Here is a 23,728-nt window from a genome sequence, read left to right as displayed (position 1 = left end):
AAGGAAGAAAGGAAGGGAGGAAGGATGGAAGGAAGGAAGGAAGGAAGGGAGGGAGAAAACAAGGAAAGAATGAAGGAAGGGAGAAAAGGGGAAGGGAGAAGGAAGGAGAGAGCAGGAGAATTAGGTCATTTTGACCCGAAGACAGTACAAGGGTTAAGCACAAGTCTTCATTAAAGGATTAGATTGCACGAAAGAATTAACCGATGTGCGCTGTGATAATGCGTTTGCTTGTGCAGTTCTCCCCCGTCACAGAGGTAAAGGACTGCGTCCAGCCTTTTCCCAAGCACACATTTATCATCCAGCCAAAACTAGACTTTACAACCTTTATGAGTGGCCCATCGATTTCCAGCTCCAGGGAAAATGCATGTTATTAAACTTAGCAGAAGTGCTTTACCAGCTAATGTTCAACTGAGTGCAGTTGCAGGGGTTGTTTTATGAGTGTAACAATTGTCTAATGGAGACAACTCCAAGTTTACATAAGTTGCTGTACAGCTCCTTAAGTAAGTTTTATTTTCAGAATATGCATCTGTTTATCTGATCAAGTTTTAAAATCCCACACTTCAAATCAAATCAAAGTTTATTAAGGGACAATGCATATTAATGAACACTACATTAAGCAGTGTAAATACACCGGATTGTAGCAGAAATGCTAGTTTCCACCCGCAGTCCCCACAGAAAACATAAAAACATTTCAGTCAAACAATACAATCAAACAAGGGAACAAACATAAAACATACATAGTAGCAAAATAGATTTAGCAGCCTTTAAAAGCAGTATGGATTGTATCTAAAGTGACTTGAGTTTAAAGTGACTTGAGCAAAAAATGCATATTACAATAATGAAATACCAGCGATGGTAATATTATGGTACTGAGAGGATCCAAGTTGTGTGACATACAAAGTGCATGTTGCATTGCACATTGCCCTAGTACGTACAAATAAAAACAGATAATTACCATTATCTTATTATCTGGATGAGATTGACTGGTAAACGTTTGGTTTATATGTGCACAAATTGAGCTAATATCTTCACATCCCCTGAGAGTTGTGCACTAATGAAGGGAATCATTCACACCTTCAGTTGTGTGATCATTTCACTTGTGGGCCACTTAAACACAGCACAGCTGATAAGTTTGATATCTCTTTTTCAAAAGTGCCTTGGCCAAATCTGTCGGTGATCTGTTCATCCGAGTATGATGAGCCAGTTACTAAATTAAGATTGGTACTTTGTGTACTTGCTTGAATACTCGCCAATGTGTCCCCTGGCAAGCCTAAATGGTGGTCCTTTCAATGTAAGGGCATGGAGCAGAAACAACAACAGCCAGTGGAGCTTCCTCTTCTTCATGTGAATCTTTGACTCCAAATAATTTAAATCACCTCATTGGGACAAAGTGGTATATTTGGGCCCTCCATGTCAGCACTACAGTAGTGATTCTGATTGCAACACAGCAGATCTGTGTGTTTAACATTAGGTCAAAGTGATTGTTTGAGTTGTATATATTTAGGGCCCGAGCACTTACAGTGCAAAGGCCGTATTGTATCTGTAGGAAATATTTCTTTTTTCGAAATGAAGGCCTTTTTTCCCCCTAAATGTGCCCCAAAAGTCACCAAATTTTGCACGCAAGCCAGGCATGGCGAAAAATGTGATATTTAATGTTTGCATTAATGGGCGTGACCTAATGGCTCAACAGCACTCCCTAGAAAACTTCGTGCCTCAAGCCCCACAATGCGGTTTGATGTAGATTCAGGAAAATTGGTACACACCTGTATCATGTCGCAACTTACAACACACGGCCAAAGTTCCGGGGGCCGTCCTCGGGACCAGGTAGACCGGCGAGACAGTTCGGGGGGTCGGTCTCGGGGCGCCGCAGGCGGGATACGGGGAACCGGCAGGATACGGGGAGCAGACAGGATGCGGGGAGCCGGCTTCGGGTCAGACAGGATACGGGGAGCCGGCTTCGGGTCAGACAGGATACGGGGAGCCGGCTTAGGAGCTGACAGGATACGGGGAGCCGGCTTAGGAGCTGACAGGATGAGGGGAGCCGGCCTAGGGGCAGACAGGATGCGGGGGGCCAGCTTTCGGGGCGGACAGGATGCGGGGAGCCGGCTTCGGGCGGACACGATGCGGGGAGCTGGCTCGGGGGGAACCCGGGTCCTCGGCGCTGGCTGAGGGGGGTCTGGGACCATCACCGGAGCCGGAACGGGAGCAGGAGCTGGAGCTGGAGCTGAGGCTGAGGCATCCAGGACCACCGCCGGAGCAGAGGCCGATGTGTCCAGGACCACCACCGGAGACGGAACAAGGGGCGAGGCGTCCAGGACCACTGCCGGAGCAGAGGCCGATGTGTCCAGGACCACCACCGGAGCAGGAACAGACTGGAGCAGGTGCCGACGTCGCCTCCCCTGGGTTCGAAGACACCTGGGCCTCCCTCGAGCCAGGCGTGTTCCCCAGAAGGGGGGAAGAGGCTGGGGTGCGTCCGGGACTACCTCAGGAACAAAGTGAGGTGCGTCCAGGACCCCCACGAGAGCAGGCCGAGGCTGGCAACAGGCCCCTGTCCTCTTCACCAAGCGGTGGAAGAACTCCACTGTGTTGGGGTAGAAAAATTCCCACAGATCCAGAGTCTCTCCTGCTGGGTCCATAATGGCTGGTCCGTTCTGTCACAAGGTGTGGTTGTTGAGGACCCAAACGCAGGAGAGCAGGAGGCAGGAGTTGCAAAAGCAGGATTTATTAAACAAAAACCAAAACCAAAAGCGCTGCAGAGCAGGGTTGACCAAAAACACGAGTACACAAATCCAAGGGCATGACAGGACAAACGGAGGGTGGAAACAGTACAGACCAGCAGGGAGCAGGAAAAGACAAGACCAGATATACACAGGGGAGACACAGGTGCAGACAATCAGGGCAGATAGGAAACAGTAGGGACAGAACTGAAAACACAAACTGGGGAAAATGTCAAAACCCTGACAGATCTGTCCATATTTGATAGTTCCTACTTTCGGCCATAACTTTTGAATGGTTTTACATAAAGAGTCATGGGTGGTGTCATCGGACTCGGTTTTGAGTCCTTGAACATAATTGGTGCAAATTAGCTCCGCCCCTTCTTCTGATTGGTCGATATTTGATAGTCCCTATTTTCTGCTATAACTTTTCAATGGTTTGACATAAAGAGTCATGGGTGGTGTCACCGGACTTCGTTTTGAGTCCTTGACCTTAATTGGTGGAAATTACATGCGCGAGGGCCCGTTCATTGCTGCTTGCAGCTTTAATTTAGTTTTTAAATCTTATACAGAAACTTTGAATGAGTAAGGTTTTTTCTCTTTTGTGCATGTTTGCAGGCTGGAGCCTCGGGAGCTGCGTTCGGGCCTGTGTTCCCGGCCCCCCCATCCCCGGTCATCCCGTTGCTGCTTCCACCTGCCTACGTGGATGTCTGCTGTTGCTGCTTCCGCCTGCCTGCACCCCCCCCCCCTCTGGTCATCCCGCTGCTGCTTCCACATGACTGTTGTGTGCTGCTGACGTCCCTGACTCCCCCAGTCTGGCCTTCGGCAGGAGGGTCCCCCCTTATGAGCCTGGTCCTGCTCAAGGTTTCTTCCCTCCTAAAGGGGAGTTTTTCTTGCCACTGTTTGGCTTAAGGCTTTTCTCCCACTATGGGAGTTTTTACCTGCCATCATATAATAATTGCTCGGGGGTTTATGTTTATGTTCATGTTCATGTTCTGGATCTCTGGAAAGCGTCTAGAGACAACATCTGTTGTATTAGACGCTATATAAATAAAATTGAATTGAATTGAATTGAAAGTAAAATAAATGAAATTTTCCAGGCACTTTGCAGGAGTGTGGGTTTCGAGATTAGACTTTTCTGATCCGTATCTTCCAATTTTAAAAACATCAACAATAAAGAGCAAGAGGGCAGTGGCTGAATATCTCTTAAGAGCCTCTCCTGTGGGCGCTGATCCAGGGGATGCACGACGCCCCGGGGTCCCGCGGCTGCGCGGCGGCTGCGCGGCGGCTCCCCCCCTCCCGGCCGAGGCGCAGTGGTTCGCTCCAGTCGGTGCGCTCCTGCAGCTCCTGCAGCTCCTGCAGCTCTTGCAGCTCCATCTCCGCTCCAGCGGCCGACGCGCTGTCTGAGCTCCAGTCCGGTCACGGCGTAAACACCTCCATTCAGCATCTTTGAGCATTTTTACATCCTGCGGTGGTAGGTCTTTTTTTCCCCTCCTTCTTTGGTGTTACTCTCTTTCTTTCTTGTTTGCTTATTTGGTTTGTCTTCATTTTTCATCTTTTCTCTGTCAATTTCAGTGGATTGTTGGATTTCTCTGGTTTCTTTTATGCTGCAGCTTTTACTTGCGGCTTTTGCGCGCGCGTCCGCTATTTTGCCAGTATCCTCAGTTGTTAAAGCCATTGCCTGGCTTTTTTTGTGTTTGTTTAAAATGCATTTTATTACATCACTTTTTTTCTTGGTGTCTTTTTATTTCCTTCGCTACGATCTCCTGAGATTTTACCTTTTATTGTACATTTTCCTCCCGGAGTTTGGGTGTAATTTCCATCAGTTTGAAAAGTTTTCTTTTTTTAAGAAAAGAACGGGAGCTTTACATTTTCTTTAGGCTGAGCATCGCGCACGCAGCGGTGCCTGAGCCACGGTGGATCCAGGTGGAGGTGGAGGTGATTCAGGTGGAAGGAACGGGGCTTTTTTCCTTCTTATTCCTTCTGATTGTCTCGCTTGTGAACCTGGGTGAGTGGCCGTGTGAACGTGTACTTGTGCCATCACTCCCAGGCGCTCAGAGCCGCTCTGGCTGGTGCTGATGCGGGAAGGGAAGAGATGTCCCTGATGGAGAGCGCGTCCGTGGTCGCGGGAGCGCGCAGTCGTACCGAGGAGGAGCTACAATGCTTCATATCAGCCACTTAAATGAATAATATGAATTTATGAATTTATTAGGATCCCCATTAGCTGATGCAGTAGACCAGCTACTCTTCCTGGGGTCCACACATAACAAACATATACATATACATTACAGAAACAATATGATCCATACTGATATTCCCTGTTTAAGTACACTTAACAGTCAAATAAAACAACCTTAACAGTAATAGTAATAATACAAGATAACCCCCATAACAAAATGAGATTAAAAAGTAATAATGATAATAACATATAAAATAAAGAAACATCATTATAAGTGTATGTGTGCGTCCGTGCGTGCATGTGCGCTTGTGATACTTAAATCCTCATGATTTAAACAACGGCTTTTTGACGATGTTTGAGCTTTTTCAAAGTAAGATGAATAATTTTTTGTCTTTCTTTTTCCTTCTCTGGTGAATATCAAAACCAGCAATTAGTGCATAGATTTAGGCCAAATATCGCTATTTTTGCTTTTCAAATGGGCAAACTGGAGCATGGATATAGGAAGGAACCAACCTCTCACTAACGACTGCGCGCTCCCGCGGCCAGGACGCACTTCCACAGGGGTAACGGATCTGGGCACCACACCTGTCCTGGAGCAAAGTAGAGCATGTGCTGCTTCTGTTCTGTTCGGTTCTCATGTTGTTTATCACCACAGTGACTGTTGGTGCGCGTTTTTACGCATATGAACTTCACCGGTGTTTCAGCTTTGTTTTAGCAATTTAATTCCTGATCAATGCCCGATTTGTTGGTTCAGCTTGTGATGTGATTTATTTGGAAAAAAACAACCAGTCAATTTGTTATTTCGTACAGTTACCCTGAATCATACATTATGTAACATTTGTGACATTATACTGTCAATGAAATGAAAGACAGACGAACAAAATGAATAATGTATTTGTCTTATTCAGTTAATTTACTGTGGTTAGTTTTAGGTAGAGGACTGTAGTGCTCTGAACAGTTCTGAGGCCTGAATCAACATAAAAAGTGCGTATAGAAAATGTTTAATCTAACTTTTTCTGTTAACGTCACCACTTTTAATGTTATTATTATCATTATTATTATTATTATCATTATGGTATAATCACATGTGTTACTTTATTATTCATTTTCACGAATCCACTGGAAAAAATAGATTCTGTTAATCCACAATTAGTATGTTTTTATTACAACGTGACCGTCACCAGAAGAAAAGGGCACAGACACACCATAACTAGAATTTTAATTAATATCTACTTTCTTCATCCCCAAAGGGAAACGATGCAAACATTATATGAGCAACAACAATATGGAGATGGACGATTAAAAGCTGGTGACTTTTTTTGTACGTGGAAATCAGCACTTATGCCACTAGATTGTGTATTAAATGAAACTGAAACTACCCACAGGAGGAGCTGATCACCCATTATGAGCTTTTATAAGACCAACGTTACTACATTTGCATTCCCAGGGAGCATTGGTGGCCGTATGATGGTGTTTGCAGTGGTCTAGTGTGGATGGTTGGTTTTATTTTGAAAGGAGGTTGTGGAACGAATATGGTTTTATTTTGAAAGGAGGTTGTGGAACAAATATGGATGTGTGGATGAACTGGGCACCAAATATTAGCAGTCAACGGCTCTGATGAACCCACTCTACTCCATAATCACTGCTATTCCTCAATGTTCTGACAAAAAACTGATTTTTTTTAGATGAATAGTCATTCTGTGCAAAACTGAACAAGGAAACGTTGCATATTTAACATCTGTCATCGATCGCAAGGTTTTGAGCATTTTACGACTATTCCTTTGTTCACAGTGAGAAAAGGCTTTGTTAGGATGAATAAATATAAAATAAGAATGGAGGTACATCCAGAGGAAGGAACGGAGCATCAATGAGACTCCTCTGTGCCAAAACATGCCGTTCTTTCTTTTTTTTGTTTGTATGATCTCACTCTCACCCCCAGAGACCTTCATGTTGACACCCGCCGTCTCCTTTGAGATGAACAAACGGGACCCCAGACCCCCGTACGCACATGGATGTAAACTTTCAAAAGAGTTGAAAGAAAAGAAACTTGGAGATAAAAGGCTCTGGTAATAGAAGTAATGCAGCTGGTGAAACGAACACGGCGCACGGGGCAGAATCAGAGCCGAGAGGCAGCAAGACAGCTGTCAAAATGAAATGGTGTACATGGGTTTCCTTGCTGCAAATGTGCAGGGACCTGATATAAAAGAGAACAATGAAAACAACAATGAAACAAAAACTGGCTTGGATTCAAACCTTAAATATTAAGTTCCTCTGGTTCTGACTTTAAGCGTTTAAAAAACTAAACTCTGTTCTCTGAGGACAAGATGATTTACACAGATAGCAGACCAGCCAACAGCTAATAGATTAACATAATACTCTAAATATGGAAGTGCTATGCAAACAAAAACCTCCATTTTCAGTCTAACCATCAATCACTGTATTTTAGTATATAGCTAACGTAACCGCATAAACTCTCTAAACTGGAGCTCATTTCGGCTGCTTTTTTCCATTAATACTCTAAAATGTGTAATAATCAGTATACGGTGTCTCATGTCCTTTGTCAACACAACCAAGGCAATTTGGTGAAAATATGAGTTTTTCTTATTCCACCGACCCATATGAACACGCCTGAGCAAAAATAATTAAACTTTTCATTCGATCTATTGAGTGCGTTTACATGGGAAGTTTAATTCCTCTTTAATTCAGAATTAAAATTAAATCAGATTTAAAATGAGTAAAAATTATCATGTAAACACATAATTCTGAATTAAAATGGCCATTCTGAATTAAACTTAATTCCGAAGTAAATGGCTGGTTTATTCAGATTTTAAATCCTAATAGAATAACTCTGCGATCATGTTTACACTCATTCCACTTTAAATTAATTCCGGTCTTTCTTTCTGCTCATTCCCTCGCCCGTCTGTCTCCATGACGTTTATATTCCGCTGGGCTTGTTTTCCAATCAAAGTTTCAAGATTCCAGCACGCAGTAAACGCTGGTCAAGAGCAGAGACCATTTATTTAATAAATATCTTGGAGGACCTGGACATAATTAAGAGAACAGATGGCAGGAAACATAACAATTGTGAGCATTTCAAAGTTGTAGCGGCTAAGTTAGTTTTTCTTCCGGTAGTTTAACTTCCGGTCCGCCCCCCTATCCAATCAGAACCTTCCCAACCCCCAGACCTTAAGCTGAATTGGATAAAGCCGATCAAACGTGTTTTCCATGTACAGTAAACCTCAATTCAGAATGACTATTTCCATGTAAACTCGAAGGAAAATAGTTTAATTCGGAATAATTTAATTCGGAATAATTAATTCCAAATTAAAAAAACATCATGTAACCATGGCCATTGTCAGTAAAAAACGCTTAAATTATCATTTAGTTCATTTTCAGAAACACTAATAACAAATCAAACATGTATTTGTTTCTGCAAGATAACTTCAATACAATACAGCTGCTCTGGGTTTGAAAAGCGGTCTTTTGACTTTGTTGACAAAAGCTGCCTTTAATCGTTTTATCCTTCTAACGGCTTGAAAATTACTTCCATAGCTTGAAAAATAAAAACTGAAAGTTATCATTTAGCTTTAATTACAAATATGTTAGGATAGTTCCTAAATTAGCCTTAGATGGATAATGGATACAAATATCCATCATATTATCACGTAGTTTAAAAGATAAGTAATTCACAATTTAGTTAAAGATTGATGGGTTATTGTTTTAAAGGATGCGACTCACTTTTTTAAATGACAAATACATTCAGCCTGTTTCACAGATTTATTTGTCCCAAACGCCAACAATAAGTTCAGATCAAACAGCAACTTTCATGGCCTTATTCTATCCTCTATAGATGGTTTGTGATAACTTCCAGTTTTAAAACAATGTAAAATGAATCATAACTTTGACCAAACAACAGTTTAAAATGGAAAAAAAGGTCCATGTGAGTGGTGGTCTGTTATTCCCAGGGTAATTTACCAAGGGTGCACTTCCAACACTGACCTTTTCTGCTCGAGCTCTTATGGTTGTAGCTGCATAAATGGTCTTCTTTTTCTTCTGGTCTCATAGTCTTACAGGTATGAGAGGGCGTATGTTGGCCTTTTAAAAATGATTTTTATTGCTGTATCCTCCTGTTATACGGTCAAACATGAGACTTATACTTGAAGGTGTCTCCAGCTGCAGTTTACACCCCCTAACTCGCTCTCACTCAGTGCATCAGTGGCTTCTTCTCGTTTAATGAGGCCATGTGAAAGACATCGCAGCAGCTCTCAAGTGCAGCGCTGTGTGCTTCACTCTCCGTGCCGTTTGTGTGTTTGACTCCCTGCCGTGTGGAAATCGACGTGGTTCCGCTGAACGCTGAAATGACGTGGTCGGTGCGTGTGTTTAGTGGAGCAGTGCATGGGGCTTCTGGTGGGACAACCCTCTCCGATTCAGGACGGCTGGCGTGCAACAGCTGGACTGCAGCGTTTCAGTGCCGTTGGATCCCGGAGGTGAGGCCATTGTTTTTGTGATGGAAAACTCCCAGACACATGATTTCAGAGTGCACAGAGTGAATGGGGAAATATTATGGAATGTCCTCTTGTTTTAAGGCTTGAAGATGAAAGTTCGATATCTGGGGCACCCACCATCGATGTCACACTATGACTTTGGGCCAATACCAATACACCCCCTACTTTCTACCACTAGCCCTAAAAATGAAGCCACAAGGGTTAGGGCCCTTGTAATCTTCCCTAGGGATTGGGACACCACTTGCTACGTCACTGCGTGGTTTACGTTCGGGTACGTAAGCGACTGCGTAGTTACGTTTGCACATACGTCACACCATATCAGGAAGCCCAGAGCTAAAAGCTGTTTTAATTTCAGCTGTAGCGCTGTTAATATGCCACTTTATTAAGTTTTAATATTTTTTCAGGCGGAAAAGCCCAACCTCGGCTCAGTTTATCCAAATAACGTCTGTTAAAAAAATTTGCTCCGATGTTTTCGGGGGATGAGAAGAGCCGCCGGGTCGGGAGCTGATTCATGGTTCCGCGTTAAATCGACGCAGAGCCTACGCCGTAGGTTACGCGGCGACGCACACCGTACGGCGCGCGTCGCCGCGTAACCTACGCCGTAGGCTCTGCGTTGGTGTAACGCGGAACCATAAATCAGCCTTTATTCTGGCGAGATCTGAAAAAACGAGCAAGCGAGTGATTATGTACATTCACTGAGTGAATATTATGAAAGTAAAATATATATTTCTTGCTAGAAATGTAATCAAAATGCATTTTTATGCAGAAACTAACTCAAAATATTGATTTTATTCACAAAAAATTAGAAATGTCCGCCATGTTTTTTTGTTTGATTCAGATGACGTAAAGCATTCTGGGAAATGTTTTTGGCCCTCGATTGCGAAGTCAGCATCTGAAATCCCTCGTTATGTCCACTACCCCTAGATGCAAAGAGGAATTGGGACACCACTACCCTCACGGGAACGTGCAAAATGTAGGGGTAGTGCTGAAAAGTAGGGGTAGTGGGTGTATTGGGACTGACCCTTTGTCATGTGAAGAAACTGTTAATAAACGTGTCTGGAGGTTACTGGAAGAGCTCCATTGTTGGCCGTACAGGCTGGCAAACATCAAACTTTGCATTCCTGCCGTCAAGCAGACGAATAAAGAGCCCACGTGGATTAACTTTGGATCAGACTGCAGCGCTAACCTGGGGACAAGCAAGCTGACTGACAACCAAACTATTAAAAGATTTGTACCGACCGTTTGAGGCAAATTCCCAGGTGGACCTTGGGGTTCCTAGATAATTGTTTTGCTTATTGTTTTTTACTTTACAGTCTGCTTAAGGCTCTCTCTCTCTCTCAGCTTGTTAGCTGCTGAGCAGTCTTCGTTTTCTGTGTCCGATATGCAGACGGACATGCAGACGGCCACAAAATACCAGCTTTTGGTCATGAATCATTAATACACTCAGAAATTGTGACATCATTCACCTGCTCCAGGTGTCCTTTCTGGGGAATTTGATCCGTTGTCATGGCCCATGAGGAGCCGTCGACGCAGCAAACTGAGCAATACCACTGGAAAACCGCGGGGGGCAGTGTTGAGCAGTATAGCTAACATGCTAGAAGTGAAAGAGCTGACACAAGAGGAACTCACGAAAACACCTCCTTACAAAAAAATATCCCATATGGAATAATACAGATATTGCGCCTCTGAACTCAGGACTGCCTCCAAGTGGATGTAGTGACTTAACAACGAAGGCGGCGTAAAAGACGCGTGGCGGTATGAGGGCGATGATGTATTGAAATGCTATTTACGTATGAAATGGAGCATGAATGAACCTTCGGCCTTTCTTCTTTGAGGAGAGGAGCCAGCAGAGAGGTGGACCAGCTTTTTCCAGTTTTGGTTCTGAGAGAGAAAATGTGAAAAATGTATAAAACACCCAATCACATATTATTAGACTTAACTTTTTCCCTCTTACTTCTCTTGACTCATCTCTTGAGCCCAGAGTACTTGACCCGCTGGCCTCCCTTATATGGAGGGCCAGCAGGTCACATCCCACCGCCCCCCCCAAGCCCCCTCCATCTCTCTCCTCCCTCTCCAGAGTAACCACGAAGGTGAAATGTCTCGTAGTTTTAAAAACTTCGGGAACCTGATTCAGACTCAAAAATACAAAAATACAGCTGCTTTTTGCGTTTTTAAAAGGCGTTATCTTCTTTTATTTTTGTTCTTCTAACGGCTTTAAAATTACTTCCATAGATTGAAAATTAAAACTGGAAGTTATCATTTAGCTTTAATTATAAATATGTTCGGATGGTTCCTAAATGAGCCTTAGATGGATAATGGATAATATTATCATGTAGTTTAAAAGATAAGTAATTCACAATTCAGTTAAAGACTGAGGGATTATTGTTTTGAGGATGTGACTCACTTTTTTAAATTACAAATACATTCAACCTGTTTCACAGATTTATTCGTCCCAAACCCCAACAATAAGTTCAGCTTCAAACAGCAACAGGAAGGAAGGAAGGAAGGAAGGAAAGAAGGAAGGACGGAAGGAAGAAAAGAAGGGAGGAAAGAAAGAAGGAAGAAAAGAAGGAAGGAAGGAAGGAAGGAAGGAAGGGAGGAAAGAAGGAAGGAAGGAAGGAAGGAAGGAAGGAAGGAAGGAAGAAAAGAAGGAAGGGAGGAAGGAAGGAAGAAAAGAAGGAAGGAAGAAAAGTAGGAAGGAAGAAAAGAAGGAAGGAAGAAATGAAGGAAGGAAGGAAGGAAGGAAGGAAGGAAGGAAGGAAGGAAGGAAGGAAGGAAGGAAGGAAGGAAGGAAGGAAGGAAGGGAGAAAAGAGGAAGGGAAGAAGGAAGGAGAGAGCAGGAAAAGAAGGACAGGAGTATTAGGTCATTTTGACCCAAGCCCCAACAATAAGTTCAGCTTCAAACAGCAACTTGAATACAAAATTGGGGATCAACTTCGTGGCGTTATTTTCTCCTCTATAGATGGTTTGTGAATTTATAGACGATGTTTGACTACAGAAAAGGTTCCACTTGGAATTTGCATTTCAGAAAAATGTATCACTAGATTTTTCCCACAAAGCCAGTGTGTGAATAAAAACAGCTTAAAAGCAGCAAAAACAGAGGGTTGGCAACTCTGAAAGCAGTTTTCTTTTTTAAACGGATGTTCCTCGATAGATGTTCCTTTCCATCAAGGGAACATGACTTGGCATGTTTCCTGCTCCAGCACCGGTGTACCGAGGATGAGCTGCCTCCTGAAGTAACACCCAGGGTGAGAGGCGGCAAAGACAAGCTTGCTGTTACCGGAAAAACACCCAGATGTGTGCAAACAGATGGAACATTTTTAACAGGCGTTAATTGGTATTTGGGGCAATAAAGGGATACGCTTTTTTCTTCTGTCCTCATTTATTACAGGATGCAACTACAGTCCCATAGTTAAATGTGAGGTGTATTCAAAAAGGTTAGAATAAACAAGGTTTGTCATTTCCGTATGACTGAAACACGGCGTTGTCTCCTGCAGTCAATGTTTGATTACACTTCGCGCATCCGTTTATTTGAGTCAGCTCCCCACTGAGCAATGAATCTATGAAGCGTTTGCCACCGTTGTGATCACACGTCGATCCTGTGGGGGATTAGACAAAGAAGCACAGTGGAGTCTCTGGTTTGCAATGAAAGAAATTACATTCCTAATGTAAAATTTATCAGGGGTTTCACAATGTTTTTTTTGTTTTTTCCTCAATAAACTAGTACTTCAAGATGAGCATTGATTTGCCTTGGCTCATTAAGAGACTCACAATGTTGAGCTGAGCCGTCAGCCAGTCAAGGCCAGCGGGAACGCTTACGAGCGTGTAGAGCAGGGGTGTCAAACATACGGCCCGCGGGCCGGAACCGGCCCGCGGGCCGGAACCGGCCCCCAATGAGGTTGGATAAGGCCCGCGGGGTAATTCAAAAGTGAAAAAATGCATAAAAGACATGGAATTCAAATTTTTAATAAGATGCAATTCGTGTATTATCCGCTAGGGGGCGCACTGTTTTGATCAGAGTAGAAGACAACAGCGGTATCAATGCGCCATCTGCTTCTTTATAAATCTCATTTAATCTTAAAGTGCATTACTATATTTTTCCAATACCAATTAATTGTCAAAGTTTTGTGCCTTTGCACAATCAGTGGGATCAGTTGCAATGCATATATGTGAATGATAAAAGTAAATTGCACATTTGTCTAAGGAAATATGAGGTGTTCCATGAAATGTTTTGTAAAAGGAATGTTCATTGAATTTCAACATTTTCCTAATGTTGTTGCGCTTTTTTACACCAAAACAAAGGAAATACATGATATTTTGAGTGCGACCTCCATACATGCTATAATACAGCATGTATGGTATAATTTTAATGGTCCGGCCCACTTTAGATCTACGGAGGCCGTATGTGGCCCACGATGTGAAATGAGTTTGACACCCCTGGTGTAGAGGAAAGTTAAAAAAAAAGCAGGACCTAAAATGGAACCTTGAGGAACTCCATATACGGTATAACTTTGTAATTAACATTTATCCATGCTAGCAAATTCACTGCATAAAAACGGCACTAAAGTCAAGCAATAATTATCAATAAGAAATATCATAATTATTATAAATATAATCCAATAATATTTGGCTGGCTTGATGTTTTTTTTTCTTCAGTTTCGTTACGTCTCAATAAAACTTTAAATACTCGAAATACCTTATTTTCCATTGGTACTTTATCAAAACCAGAACTAACTAGCGTTATCCAGCAACACACACAGACACGCCCCTTTTGGGGCAACATTGATGTTAATAGAAATAAAATCACTGTAAATGTAAAAGTGATAACGGCTAGCTATTGGCTGATCTGACTGTACGTAGGCTACGCCGTCGATTTAACGCGGAACCATATTATTCAGGCTTCACACGTGTCATTTGTTGACGTTTTTTTCCAGGATTCTGATTGGCTAGCATGACTTTACGCTTCTCGTTACACTGCCCCCTGTAGGTTTGGATGCTCATAGCACCTTAACAGCGTATTTATGCGGGTTCATGTAAACAAGGATATTTTTCAAAACGTAGAGGGGGAAATATCCGTTTTTGTAAATACCCAGCTATGTGGAAACGTGGCCTGAGTCGGCTGCTTTCTTCCCACCTATTTCTTTTTTACGTGAGCTCTTTTTGGCTTTGGTTAAAAAAAACAAAAATAAATCTACTAAACCGTCATGAACATAGTTTGACCTGCGTTGCTCTGTTCACGCAGTCGGGAGTCCAGAGTTCTGACATTTAGACATTGTGACTCCTCCCTGATTCAGCAGTACCCCAGAAACTGATGGAGACCCCACCGCTTCCTCCTTGTCTCTGCTTCATCTTCTTACTCCGTTTTTCCACTCACCTCTCTTAACTATGTCCATTATTTGCGTAATTTGAAGTTTGTTTCACCTTATTTCTCTGTTAGTCTGCTGTGAACCCTGACTGTCCTTGTGTTGCAAAAGCCCCGTTCACTCGTGCACTGCATCCCACTATTGTGATGGTAACTAAACATATAGGTGTCATGCCTGAATGAGCACCCTGAAACAACGTAACAAGCACAATTTCAACTCAACAGGAGGTCTGAATCTCTGCAGTTGCATTATTGGACAGACGAACACAGCAAGTGAGCACGATAACAGTTTCAAAGCACCTGAGCTGCAGCTCCGGCTCAAACTGTCCTCTGAACATTTATGATAACCGGAATTCACCGCTGCTGTCTTTAACACAATGCAGCATGCTTGTTAACTGGATACAAATGTTTATGTTGGAGTATAAGGGTATCAGTATGTACTAGCGCTTTGAGTGTCCAAGAAAAGCACAATATAAATGTAATCCATCATTATTATGGGCATGCCAAGTAATGGCATGACCATATTGCAATCGTCCAGAATGGCCCAAAGGGCAATGTTGCTAGCATATCGTCCAGAATGGCCCAAAGGGCAATGTTTCTAGCATTTTGCTAACAAGCTAAAGTCGCAAAAGTCTCACGTCACACCAGCGGGTGTACAGCATGACCCCGCTCTGATGTGGAAAAAAAAAAACCCCAAAAAATAAAACACGCCCGAAAAAATGAGTAAAAACATGAAAATGAAGGCGATATAATGGTATACAGAAAAGGTTTCCCTTTTCTTATTCTTATTCCGCACTTTTTTCGTCCATTAATACGGCCCGAACCGCAACGTGCACCCATGCATGCCATACATCGTTGGATGCGTCTCCATCGTGCCTCAATGGGCATTACTTTTCTCAGTAATAGGGGTTACCGTGGCAACGCTAGTTGCCAAAAAGCAAAAAAAAAGGCGAAAATTTGGACGCTTATTGCTCGGCCGAACTTTATCTTAGAGACATTGTTCAAACTTTCAAACACTCGGCCCGATCGGCACTAACGGACCGTACAACCTCATTATGCCAATTATTACAGTTTTTGGGAAATTTCACTTAATTTTTTTTTTTCATTTGCATTTTAATTTGGACGCTTGTTGCTAAGCAACAGGTTATCGTAGAAACATCGTACAAATGTTCCCCGACTCTGCACGCTGTGGACTTCAAGATATTCAAATTTCATGAAGCTGCTATTTAAGGAAATTTTATGTCAAAATCCATGCCAAGTGGCCCCATTCATTCGGATGGGGTTTTTTACCATGGTGAAAAAAAAACCTATCCATTAATGTAGCCTGAACCGGAACGTGCACCCATGCATGGCATACATCGTTAGATGCGTCTCCATCGTGCCTCGATGGGCATTACTTTTCTCAGTCAAAAGCGTTACCGTGGCGACGCTAGATGCCAAAAAGCGCGCCCCATTAATAACTATGGGGAGCAAAAGAATGAATGCAATACAACCGTAAACACCTCAAACTGACATAGAACCACCCCGAACACAACCACTACAGCCCCAAACCAAAGCAGCAAGAGGGGACGAATGGGCAGTAGGGCATGCCCATATCAAAATTTCCTGAAATTTTCTAGTTATTACTTCTATGCAACGATCTGATAACATTTGTATTCATTTTAGTCATTTATTTAGTTTTTAGTCATTTTTACAAACATAATCACTTCAATTCTTCCTTCTTGCTCAAAGCTCCAGCACAGGAACTTATGTCTTACTGCCAGTGACACATGAGTTGTTGGAAAGAGTTCCCCATCAAGCGTAAGCCTTATATTAGCAACATCATGGCCTTACTCTATGATGGAAATCAGCATTGACCTATCTGGGGTAGAGACATCCCAGCAGTGGTGGTGGCGCTACCTCCTACTCTCCTCCCTTACCGTCTCCTCCTGTCACCTGCTTGAGCAGCTCCACTGCATCTGACACCTGGACTCCAGGAGGAGCCAGGGGGTTCCTGCCCCCAGTGGAGGGGCGGGGGTATGTGGAAGCCAACCATTCCGAGGAAAGCAGAGGATCATGGTGGACCACATCATCTGGAAAGAGCTGAGATTGAGGCCCCGTTTACACGTAGCAAAAACGGTGGTGTTTTCATGCGTTTTGGCCGTTCGTTTACACGAAAACGAAGCTCAAAGTCACCAAAAACCATCATTTCTGAAAACTCCGGCCAAGGTGGAGATTTTTAAAAACTCCGTCTTCACGTTTGCGTCTAAACAGAGAGAAACGGACATTTAGGCTTCAGAACGTCACATTATGCAACAGAAACATCACCAGCGTCATGAGTGCGACCTGTGTTTACAATTTGTTTGGCCACCGTCAATATTTTCTTGTATTTTACCTGTTTTATATTCTAAAGTCACACTTAAAAGTAACTCCACTTCTCTGTCACTCCAAACAAAAGACTCTCGTTCATATTGGAAGTAACTGGAAGTTACATGTGTCATTTGTTGAGATTTTTTCCAGGATTCTGATTGGCTAGCATGACTTTATCTTCTCGTTACACTGCCCCCTGCAGGTTTGGCTGCTCATTGCACCATAATAGCGTATTTATTTATGCGGGTTTGTGTAAATGATGGTATTTTTCAAAATGTAGAGGGGGAAATATCCGTTTTTGTAAATACCCGGCTCTGTGTAAACGTGGCCTAAATCCGTTGGCCCCAAAACCAGATTCCTTTCATCCCCCGACTGCACCTACACATTCTGTCCCAGAACCAGGTTGCCTTAGGAAACCCCACCAAGGATCATATGGGCACACAAACCCCCCCACCACAATGTTAAAAGTCAAACCCTTCGTCTTCCCTCGCAGTCAGCTGATAGACAAGTCACATGACCAAGATACTGATGGTGCACCATTAATAAGCGCTAATGGCAATCAGCTAATGTAACTGTAATTTCAGAGCTCTGCCTGAACCAGCTCTGTGGAAACATTCCTCCTAAATATCTAATTAACTGAATTGCATCAAGCAAAATCAAAACTTGATTTGACACAAGCTGAATATTTTTTTCTTTTAAGAAGCTTAGCTGTTTCTCCATCTTTAAATGTGAACACAGTATGATGGCAGTTTGCATGAATGATTTGCTTTAATGTTGATGAAGGAATGATGAAACTGAGAGGAAGGAATCCAAAATAGAAGAAAACAATGACGGTTATATTTCACAAAGTAGTTCAGTGAGAATACGGCGGGTAGAAGGCAATGTAACAAGAAACATGAGTGAAGGAAACAGGAACAAGATCATACATTTAAAAGATAAATAAAATAATATAAAAACAAACACGCGAGAAGAGGAGAGATCAAACGTGGTGAGAATGGAAAGAACAAAAGGAGATAACGGCAAGAAATGAAGAGAATGATAAAAGGCATAGAAGTGGAGGTAAAATGTTGGACTATGGAGACTGGAGGAGAGGAATTGTAGTGTGTGTCTAATGACTGATAAAGTGAGGCTGGTGTTGAATTATAGATACAGCTGCTGTGAATTTTTCATGAAAATGTTATTGAGCCTTTCAAAGTGTAGTCAAACAACTGGAGAAATGACCTGAGAGGCCGCGTTAAAAAGGAAAGAAACGTGAGAGGAGGCGAGGGATGGAGGGTAAAGAGAGAGGAAAGGCGAAGAAAATAAAAAAGGAAAAACGTAAAAAGGGGGGCGGGGGGGGTGTTTTATGAAATGGACCTGGTATCAGTTTTGATTTCAGGAATTAAAACCTCTAAATCTGTTAACTGATCCAGTTCTACATCAAGTAAGTGACTGACGTGCTGGTTATTGGTTTATTTTATACATCCTAGATTATAAATCCCCTACAAAGCCTGGACTAAATTATAGGGCTGAACAATTATTTTTAAAATGATTAATCGGGTGATTTTTTTATCGAATAGTCGACTAAACTACTGAATAATTGGATGATTATTCTAATGATAATATACATAGGACCCTTACATACACAGGCAGAGCCGTCTGGGAGATTTGCGAGGCCCTGTGCGAAACGGCCGGGGAGGGGGCCCTCGCGCGTGAGCGTAGCGAGCGCACGCAAAATTTTTGGGTTTTTCGGGTCGGATCGGGTGTCTATATGCGCAATTTTAACTCTCCAATTAGCAAAATACTGGATACCTTCCCCTGCCTCATCATCATCATCTGGGCTTGCCTCGACGCGGGGCCCCACGGCTGCTTGAGACCCGGTCGGATCGGTGATTTTTCTAACAAATTTATCAAACGAGCCTTTCAGAGAGGCATTAAACTCTTCCATTTTCTTTAGTTTTTTTCTTTTTTCATCCCCTGATGGAAATTTCCTGAATCTGTCTCGTTCTCTCGACATTGTGTGACAGTTTGTTCCAACTCCACCGTCTGGATCAGAGCAGCTTGTGTCTGCGCTTGGTCTGATCAGTTGTATTGAACAACAGACACGCGCATCATTGCACATATATTTATTGATATGCACAGACTAGTACACATTTAGGTCTGTAATGGAACGTGACTGTTGATATTTATAAGGAAAAAAACGCAAAAAAAAAAGAAAAAAAAATGAAAAAAAAAACAAAAAAAAAAACGGCCCATAGCGCGAAGCCCCTTGGGGCGTGAGGCCCCGTGCAGTTGCACGGTTCGCACACCCCTTGCGGCGGCCCTGTACACAGGAACCTTTCTATGGCAGTTGGAATTAAAAAAACAGTTGTTTTCGATAGGAATCATTTTCCGGTGCAACTTTAAGCTTCTGCTATTTGATAAAAAAAAGTTATGACCAGAAAAAAATAAAATGTAGGAGCTGATACATACCATAATTTGATCATGTGACATTCCATTTTGCAGTTATTTTGCTTATTATATGGCAATGCGTCCAAAACAAAATATCATGTAGACGATATTTCAAATTTGACGAAGTCAACCCATCGCTACAGGCCTACTAAATTATGATTTTGGGCACATATGCAAGCAAATCTGAGGATTTCTGCAAGCTTTTTGTCAATATGTTGAACAACAGATGTAAAGTGAATCTGCAGATCCAGCGACGGTGTCTCCTTCAGTCTTAATCAAGGCTTCCTCAATTTAAATTCCAAACAGACTCACTGTTGGCTGATTTTTAGCACAATCATTGAATGTAATTTGAACAAATTAGGTGAGCGGGTAGAAAAAAGTTTTGAGGATAGAAGAGTTAAGGAAAATGGAGGCCAGGAGTAGGAATGATGATAAAAGTTGAATATAGAAGACAGAAAAGAAGAGAGGTCTTGAAAGATTTAGTGAAGTGAAAAGGTACAGAGCAATAAAATGACTGCAGATTAAAGTAGGACGGAAGTGTAGATGAAAGGAAGAGGATAAAGGGGTGAAAAGAGTTAGTTGAGGAGGAGATGAGGAATAATGTGACAGATGGCTGTTTTCTGTGGTAGAACAAAGGGCGACAGAAGGAAGCACGACTAGGGTACAGGATGTAGAAGTTTTTAATATATATATATATAATTTATTTATTAGGCCTGTGTTGAAAAAAATGATTCCTCGATTAATTCATGCATCCATGTGGTGTGAAACTATCAAACAATGGACAAGTTTAATACTAATATTAATATTCTGCATAACTGCACAGTCATGTAATTAAGGTAACAGCTCAAAAAATATTTTTAATAACACTAACCCAAATTGATATCGGATTGAATCGAATCGTGATAATTGATTCTGAATCTTGAGAATGGGAAACAATCTTCACATTGTATATATATGTATATATATATATATATATATATATATATATATATATATATATATATATATATATATATATATATATATATATATATAAAATATAAAGTGCTGTCAGGCGATTAAAACATGTAATTAATTAGAGGATTTATAATTAATTTATCTAATTAATCACATTTTAATCTCATATCTGCTAAAGGTCCCCAAATAAAGATTTCAAATTCTAGGACATTACAAAATTGCAGTGCATGACTAATCAATTGAATACACTAAGAAGAGAAGATTTGAAATCCACATTTTTATTGGTGAAGTGTGTTTCATAAATGAAATTCAAAAGAAAAAGCTCAAGCACATCAGCAAACCAATTAGGCCAGGTGCATTATTCGAAAATGCAATACAAATACAGTTAAATAAATAAAATTCAGAAATAAAATACGGCTGAGTCTAAAATAGGCACTAAAACAGACTCTCAATTCAAAATTAAAACTAAAGCTGACTCAATACAGCGAATACAGTACTAGTAGCTGTAACGTTTACAGTGGAACTTGTCCGGACATGTTTAGCGTTTAAATGATAATTCAGGCTGGAGCAGCTCCGGTGATGGGAAAATTATTTTTTACAAAATGTACAAATCCCTGCGTTCTTGTTGATAGTCCCATCTTCTTTCTTTTTATATAGAAACTTGCCGTTCAAAGGCCCCAGCAAAGATTTGCTCGCTTCGCTCCCCTGAGTCACCTTGTCACCATGTCCCCCTGCTTTGTTAGTTTGACCAGCAGCAGGAGGGAAGTGACCTGCCACTGCCAAGTGTCCTACGGGTCCCTCACTGGGCCAAATTTAAAATGCTCGCGCATTTTGCCACTCATAATTAATTGCGCTAATTTGCATAACACATTAATTAGCAGTGTAATTAATTAATCTAATTAACACGCTAAACTGATAGCCCTATATATATATATATATATATATATATATATATATATATATATATATATATATATATATATATATATATATCCAGTTCTGCAGAAGACGAGGCCATGATCTCTGCTTCCTTAATCCCTGGAGGGAAATGAATTGTTGCAGTCGTCTACAAGTCTCTACAAAAATAAAATGTAGCAGTTTATATCTGTGTGCAAGAGGATGCTCAGTGTTGTCGATGATCTTGGGCATTTTATGAAGTGTCCTCCTGCATGTGCAAGATAATCAAACCCCTGAATCCAGACATCTAAATCATCTAATAAACCAGGGGAGTTTTCTTCCTTTATTATCCGTTTTCATGTCAGCAAATGCAGCATGATGTGAAGTTTAGTGGGGATAAAGATGAGGATGCTGGACACCTCTACTCTGATCTGATGGTTTTTGATGTCACAAAACTCTAGAAATCACAACTGCCCTTTTGGTGATGAATCACAAAGTTAGTGCATCTCACGGACGTCTTTGGTTGCATGAAAAAATAAAAATATATTTAAAATGGAAATTATATTTATGATCTGGAGATGAAGAACCAGCCTGAGGCCTCACGACCGCAGAGGTAACACAGAGATCAGCCGGGTGACTTTTAGCAGACACCGACCACCACTGGCTCATTAAAGGAAAAACGGGTCGGGATTGTAAAAAATGATACTTATCATCGCACCTCATCATTTTTAGGAATTTCATTCCAGTTGCTGTCGGTGCTTCTCCACTTAGGTGCATTAGTGATGTATGCTATTCCATAAAGCACTGCCCTGTCGATACCCGTCCCCCCACTCCTGCCAAGTGCTCCGGCTTTCATTTCCTTCATCCATCATCCATTTATTCATCATAAACCCAGTTCCTCTCATGCAGCCGCCACCCACACTTTCTGGAGTTAATCTGCACCTTTTGATCCATCAGGTTAGTCGCGCTGGCAGACCCGTTCTTGCATCATTCATCAGCTGTCTGCTCGAGACAGTAACACAGTCTTCACAAGCTTTAACAGCATACCTGATTGTACTACTGCGTCACATGACCTTTCTTTATTCATTTCTCTCTTTTTTCTTTTTTACATTTTTGCCCTCATACATTAATAAAAAACTGAGTAAGTGAAGATCCTATTATTTAAGGGAGAAACTGCCACAATATTCAAAATAATTAAAAAAATATTTTTTTCTCAATGAAGGCTGCAAGCACAATTAATACCAGATGTGAAGGCGTGATCCCGCTTATTTTATTACACTTAATTATATTTATATATTGCCTCTTCAGAACCTTGGAGGCCTCCAGGGCAATTATATACTTCCCCACCTCAATAATTCAGTAACAGTCAGAATCCCATTATTTGCTCTTCATAGTAAATCAGCACAACACAACACTCGTAGCAATGGATGAAACAGCGGGGAGAAACTGGAAGTCCAACGTCGGTTCTGTTATAACATAACCGTGACCTCCACCAGGCATCCCTAGACCTCCATTTACTCAATATTGACTGCGAGTACAGTAAGTCTACATTTATATTAAAGTCCTGTGAACGAGGCTGACATTGGCTTTCATTTTCTTGCATTTTACGTTACCATGCCAACAAACAGCCCCAACAGCTCACTCTGTTGGTAGTTTATAATCTGACGCTTCAAGCCCAAACCTGTGTATTTTCTTGATTAGACTAGATAATTACTAATGACTAGGAACAATAATTTTAAAAAAGTGGCACCATGTGTCATTGGATGATTGTATTTCTACAGTTTCCTTCTCACGTACATCCACCTCACACCTTTTTAAAGATTAAATCTAAATAAATAAAATAAATAAATCTCTCTTAACATGTTCAAACATATGTTAAAATCATTTTTCACAGAACAATGTCATTGTTTTTAATCAAGTGTCATTCTTTGTCATGAATTCTTTTTAGCTTTCTGATCCTTGTATGTTTTATGTTTGTTTCTTGTTTTTATATGTTTTTATTTTCTTTTGCAAAGTTACTTGTCATTGTATGTATTTTCTTTTATATGAAACTAAATTTATTTTTCTGCTGCCATCTTGACCAGGTCTCCCTGGCAGAAGAGATATTGTATCTCAATGGGACTTTCCTGGATAAATAAAGGATAAGTAAAATAAATAAAAAATATAGAATTGAGTTTTAGCATTTGCATTAATGCATTTTTGATTGATTTCTTTTTACCCATAAATTAATAATGCAAGGATGTTTTATTTTCCTGTTAAAGTCACTAAAATGAGCATTCTTAAGTAATAATTGATTATTCTGAGGCGCCTATAACTAGGGCCGCTCTTCTCTTCT

At 41.4% G+C, this 23,728-nt stretch overlaps 1 protein-coding gene across 3 annotated transcripts in view; it reads left to right on the top strand.

Annotated features, from left to right (window-relative positions):
- Window positions 1–4,100: 4,100 nt before the first annotated feature.
- Window positions 4,101–23,728, top strand: part of raly (RALY heterogeneous nuclear ribonucleoprotein) — a 191,444-nt gene continuing 171,816 nt past the window's right edge. For 2 of the 3 annotated variants that reach the window (XM_061726625.1, XM_061726623.1), the window contains exon 1: window positions 4,101–4,188. The gene's annotated coding sequence lies outside the window, so the exon portion shown is untranslated. Of the gene's footprint in view, window positions 4,189–4,673; window positions 4,723–23,728 lie in introns of those variants that run through there. The other variant, XM_061726624.1, reaches the window with a different exon arrangement.

The sequence above is a fragment of the Cololabis saira genome, chromosome 8 (assembly GCF_033807715.1).
Source record: "Cololabis saira isolate AMF1-May2022 chromosome 8, fColSai1.1, whole genome shotgun sequence".
Classification (NCBI taxonomy): Eukaryota; Metazoa; Chordata; class Actinopteri; order Beloniformes; family Belonidae; genus Cololabis; species Cololabis saira.
Note: the sequence above shows the minus strand (reverse complement) of the source record. Positions and strands in the feature narration are given on the sequence as shown.